The sequence below is a fragment of the Heptranchias perlo genome, chromosome 25, assembly GCF_035084215.1.
Source record: "Heptranchias perlo isolate sHepPer1 chromosome 25, sHepPer1.hap1, whole genome shotgun sequence".
Classification (NCBI taxonomy): Eukaryota; Metazoa; Chordata; class Chondrichthyes; order Hexanchiformes; family Hexanchidae; genus Heptranchias; species Heptranchias perlo.
Genome location: NC_090349.1, coordinates 26,583,745 through 26,589,744, shown reverse-complemented (window position 1 = coordinate 26,589,744; position 6,000 = coordinate 26,583,745).

Genomic DNA, 6,000 nt, shown 5'->3' with positions numbered 1-6,000 from the left:
CTTCAGGATGGACCAAAACATTTCACAGTCACTGAATTACTTTTAAGTGTCGTTGTCATTTTGCAGCAGCCAACTTGCTTGCAGCAAGGTCCACAAACAGCAATGAGATAATGACCAGGTGAATAGGTTTTGGTGGTGTTGCCTCAGCTCTTTAGGTAATGCCCTGGGATCTTTTACAGGTATACAGGGTCTTAGTTTAACATCTCATCCGCCATTGCAGCACACCCTCAGTACTACACACAAATGTCAGACTAGATCCTGTGCACAACTTTCTAAGGTAAAGTACGACCACTAAGCCAAGGTGACATTACATGGTACGCTTAATCCTCATTTGTATACATTCCATATTGTTCCCCATTACACGGTAATTATGAATAGTTTGTGGTCTATAAATTAATTTCTCCCACCTGTTGCTTGAAGGTGGCATCAGATTAAAGATTTATGTGCATTTCATGTTAAGACTGTATCAGCTCACCTTTCATTTAGAATGATACCATATAGCAGTGGTCAGTGAACCCACTTTTAATTTTGAAGAGCTGCAGGAAGTGCATGCTAATTGATATGACAATAATACAGCACTCCTCATCTCAAACATTGCAAGTCTTGAGGTTTGAACCTGGATAGACCACCTCTTCTCTGTAGGATCCAAAGAAGGAGTCAGCATCTGATGTACAAAAGCATGAGAGTGCAAATGGCACAAGGTCAAGGGGATGCAGGCAGTCATTTTCTATGACGTTTGTACAACAGTTACCATAATGAGGAGCTACTTTCTTTATACTATATTATCAATTATTCATTTTGGAACTAAAGCCTAGAAGTTACTATTGGCAATATTAGAGGACAAATTTGTTCATATTAGATAGTGGGCAAAAGAATATCAGAGGTATAGCAAGAAACAACGAAGCAAGAATTTTAAAAAAATTAGTATATTATTTTGTTAATAGATCACATCTCATGATTCACCATTATAGTTGTTTTCTGTCCCATTTAGTAGGGCATATTCTCTCAAAGTAGCATACACATTAGAAAATATTTACACATTAATTACACATATATAGAATGTCAACTCCAAGATGCTGGAAAATGCACCAAGTAAAATTTTTAAAAAATTTTCTGGGGAAAGATACCCCAGTTAGAGAATAAATTCCATAATGTACAGTACAGAATCTAAAATTGACATACATCGCTGACGAAAGTCAGTGTTTAGCTTAGCAGCTGTCTACAGTCTTGACCTTCCAGAAACAGCAATGACATTTTTCAGACCCATTCAGTGGGAGCAGTTGCACAGACCCTTTGTTCTCCAACTAAAATGGGATCCGCAACCATCTTTAACACACAAGTAGAATGACACCATGTCAAAGTGCCCCTATATAGGGAATCCCGGTGGGACTGAAAATAAGTTATGCTCTGAAAAGAAAGTAGAGACTTACTTATACACAGTCACTTTAAATGACATATATTTGAGCCTACAGCATTTAATATTAACATGATAAAGTCTATTTGTGTACCATGTACTCTAATGCAGTGCATATAATTTGCATCTCAGTAAATGCAGATAAAACGTAGTTAATGCAGAAATATTTGTTGTACCAGTGCGTGTTGGCGAAAACTAGGCAATGAAGCTGCCATTTCACTGAGGGAAATACAATGGGAGGAAATTCAGTGCTGTTTCTTTTTAAAAAGGCAATGATAAGTGGACAAGAGGGGGCTATGGAAGAGAAAGTGAGTGAGATCTGTAATGCAATAGTTGTGCTGTAGTTCATCTTTACAATCGGGAGGAATTGGTCTTTACATTGAAGCTTTTGAGAGAATCCATAGGAGCTTAAACCAGGCACTGGTCGAGAAGTTCAACTTGTGCAGCCAGTTTCAATTGTAATTATTTGCAATTTCTCAATACCATGTGAATGGGAAAATCAGTGGCGAGTTACCATTGGCCTCCTTGATGCTCTTCCCATTAGTCACCTCTAGCAAGAGGCTTGGGAGGTGCACCTCCAACAGGTCATCCAGTGGCCTGTTCAGCTGGGTGACAGTACATGACATGAGGTTAGAGTAACACTCAACAAAAGAATTGGGAGAGGGACTCCTCCCTGGTATTTAATGTTCCACCATTCTATGCAACAAGTGTCTTACACTTTGTTATAACTGCCCCAGTACTGCATTAAAACAAACTCCATTTACCCATAGGAAGGACATGCACAGCAGTACTGTGTATTTTGAGCAGATTCTTTCTCCAGTATGAGTAACCTCCATTGCAAATTTCTATTCTCATTTCAGACAATTAAATTCAGAACTGTCCTTACCTCTCACTGTTAGCTCATTTATTCTTAGAAGAGATCTGCATGGCCTCAGAACACTGGTAGTGCAAAATTCAGAGCTAGCACATATTGATTTCTGCTTGTATACACAGGTAGCAAGTTTCACATTTTTAATGCTTCATTTTTGTGCATTTAACATAGGATAATGCAGTTTCCTGTAGTACGTCCTGTACAAAGATGCATTGTGGTCTATAAACACTTAGAGAGAAAACATTGTGTTTTGAAAGGGTCTGTGGCAGTACCTTGATTCAAATTTTTTGGCTTCATTTTGCATAAGAAGCAACAGCTGAAGCTAAATTGTCAGCAACGCACAGGGACGATTCCATTTTCCTCATCTTGTACCAATTTACCCAGTTTACAGGTCATGGGCATTGTCACTCCTGAACAAATCATTAGGAGATGCCAGAGAGCTGCATGGGTTGATCGACCCTAAGGCTATGGCTTCTTCTCCCCTCCCCCCTAGCTAAAGGGAAAAGACTTGGTTTTCACTTTATTTCATAATTATATCAAACAAAATATCTTTCTGCATTCTTTACAAAAAAAAAATCCAAGACAACTTGTTTCACTGGAAAAGTTTTTTTAAAAAATTGGTCTCTACTACCAGAAGCCACCGTCTGCAGAGGGTGTGTACGTCAAATACCCATATAGAAAATCATTTACAGTACACGCCCTAGAGGGAATGTGTGTGAAACAGACATACAGTTGTATAATAAATGAATTGCTTAAACCCAGCAGTAACCCAAACCTTGCATACTGGACAAATAACCTTATCAGGTTACTTGACTGGTACCTCATCAGGCACCGCCCACCAATTCAAACATACGCTAACAGAACTTAATGCGAATTTGTTACTGACTCACCACATGGTTGAATTATACAGGTGGGCTGCACTTGAGCTGAAACAAAATAAGTGCCTTTTGTGTTTTAAATGCCAAGCAGATGACTCAATGTGGACTTCAATTTTCAGATAGAAGTGACACTACAGAATTAGTTTCCAACACCACATACTACCCACATTAGTAGAGAGGCCTGAAAATGTGTAATTCCTAATATAACAGAGCAATTTTATTATGAAAATATTGGACAGTGTTAGATATAAAAAAAACCTCAAACATGTTTAACTCAAGCTCAAAATGGAATAAGCTACTTAGCTCTTAGGCCCTGCCTTAAACCAAATGCACTGCTGCTCACACTTCCCGTTTCCTAACAAAAGAAAAAGAAAAATATTTCTATTATAGGAATTAAATGATTCAGACAAGTTTTTTCTTAAAAATCCATTAAATATTGTTTTTTCACACTACTTGTGCTTAAGGAGGAAATGGATACTCATTTCTCACGAACTTTTAGAATTTTAATTATGCAAAATAATTGGGTCAATTATAGGAAAGCTGATCTACAATTAGCAACTCATTAGAGCGATGATGAACCTTCACCTACACATTCAAATCTGGGGGGGAAAAAAAATGTCCTTATTACACACTCTAATTTAAAGAAAACTTCCACTTTCAGCTCGAGTCGCACAGTGTAATCCTGTTACATGCTATAATTCGGGACATGGTTGCCTAAAGCCAAACATGTGGTTAACAGAATGACCGCTCCAACACAACAACAGAATCAACTTCTCGACTCTTCCCAAATACTATCAATTGCACTGTGACACTTTAAATAGAACACTTTCTGCATTTTGAGGCGTCACATTTTATTCTCTGTTCTTACTCTTTTAGGATGCACTCAGTCATTGCAGCACCCAACATTCCCCATCACACCACACACCAGCTCCTAGCAGTCCCCACAGCACTGCATACTGCAACCCCCAACATTCCCCATCACACCACACACCAGCTCCTAGCAGTCCCCACAGCACTGCATACTGCAACCCCCAACAGTCCCCATCACATCACACACCAGCTCCTAGTAGTCCCCACAGCACTGCATACTGCAATTCCCAGCAGTTCCCACAGCACTGCACACTGCAACTCCCAGCAGTCCCCATAGCACTGCACACTGCAACTCCCAGCAGTCCCCATAGCACTGCACACTGCAACTCCCAACAGTCCCCATAGCACTGCACACTGCAACTCCCAACAGTCCCCATAGCACTGCACACATTGCAACTCTCACGACTCCCCAGAACACTACACACATCATAGCTTCTAGCAACCCACTTAGCACTGTGCACACTGCAGCACCTGACATTGGACCACTATTCTATGGCACATTGTTGCAAATGAATTCCTGATGAACATTAATTTTCTGAAAACATCCTATTGGAGAACATTTGTTGCTGGAGCAGATAAAGTATTTGGATTTTGGGTAACAGATTATCTATCCAAGGGTCCAAATTGGAATTTATAGGCCAAATTCAATGATGACATCCTATGATTAGGAAGAATCAGATATTCATCCACCACTATCCAGCAAACGCATCAGATAGTCCCACAACCACTGGTCGCACAGCAGACAAGACACACAAAGCAGATTAATCCAAGTACAAACTTCTTCTCCCCTCAGTTACACAGATGTTACTTAAAAATTAGGTGGATGATGACAGCACATACATGTGTGGGGAAATGTAATTTTTTTTTTAAAAAAGGCACTCAACCAGTGATCCAAATTCAGACTTCTCAAATACAATGAGAAATGGTTATCCAGTACGTCAAGATTACTTTTTTAATGCAGGTTTTATTTTAGGACCTGATTTTTCGTCATCTGCCCAATCCAAATGTAATCCCCATTTACTAAATCAAGCATCAGTCCCAATTCCTTCTTAAATGTTTCAACTGATTCATTATTTATTATACCTTGAGGCTATTTCTTGTTCATAGGTCCAGGAGTGCAGACAGCAAATTTGAAATTGGGCAAAGTCCTTCCATATAGCAGCCCCCTCCTGCGTGCTACTGGGTGGGTGGGGGGGGGGGGGTTCCAGGGGCACTCACCCCATTGGAGGTTAGTCATTACACTACCACAACAACCAACCTGGATGTTTATAGCACAACATAGAAAAACATCCCAAGGCACTTCACATAGGTGTAAGAAAAAATGGACGTTGAGCCAAAAGGAGGGGTGACTAAAAGCGTGGTCAAAGAGGTAGATTTTAAAGGAGGGTCTTAAAAGTAAGAGAAGGGGGTGGGAAGGCAGAGGGGTTTAAGAGTGTGGGGCCTAGGCAGCTGATGGCACAGTTGCCAAACGCAGGGTGAAGGGAGGGGAGATCCACAAGAGGCTGGAATCAAAGGAACTCAGAATTTGTAAGGGTGGAGGGGGGTGTATTGCTGGTGGAGGTTACAGGGATAGTAAGGGGTAAAGCCACAGAGGAATTTAAACAATTGTAAATTTATTTTTATTTGATTCATCAGGCGACTGGGAGCCAATGTAGATCAGTGAGGTCAAGGACGATGGGCAAGCAGGACTTGGCGTGAGTTAGGATATGAGCAGTAAAGATAACAGGGTATGCAGAAATGAGGCAGGTGATGTTACAGTAGTGAAAGTAGGTGGTCTTTGTGATGGAGAGGATATGGTGTTGGGGTTGAACAGGTCTCAGAGGTTAGGAACAGCCTGGTTCCTTGGAAGACTCCCGAGGTGAGGGTGCAAGAATCAGACATTCAGCATTATAAGGGCAGAGAAATATTTACCAGTTGGCTGAAAATGGGCAGACGTAACACAATAGTCACAGAATACAAAATCAAAG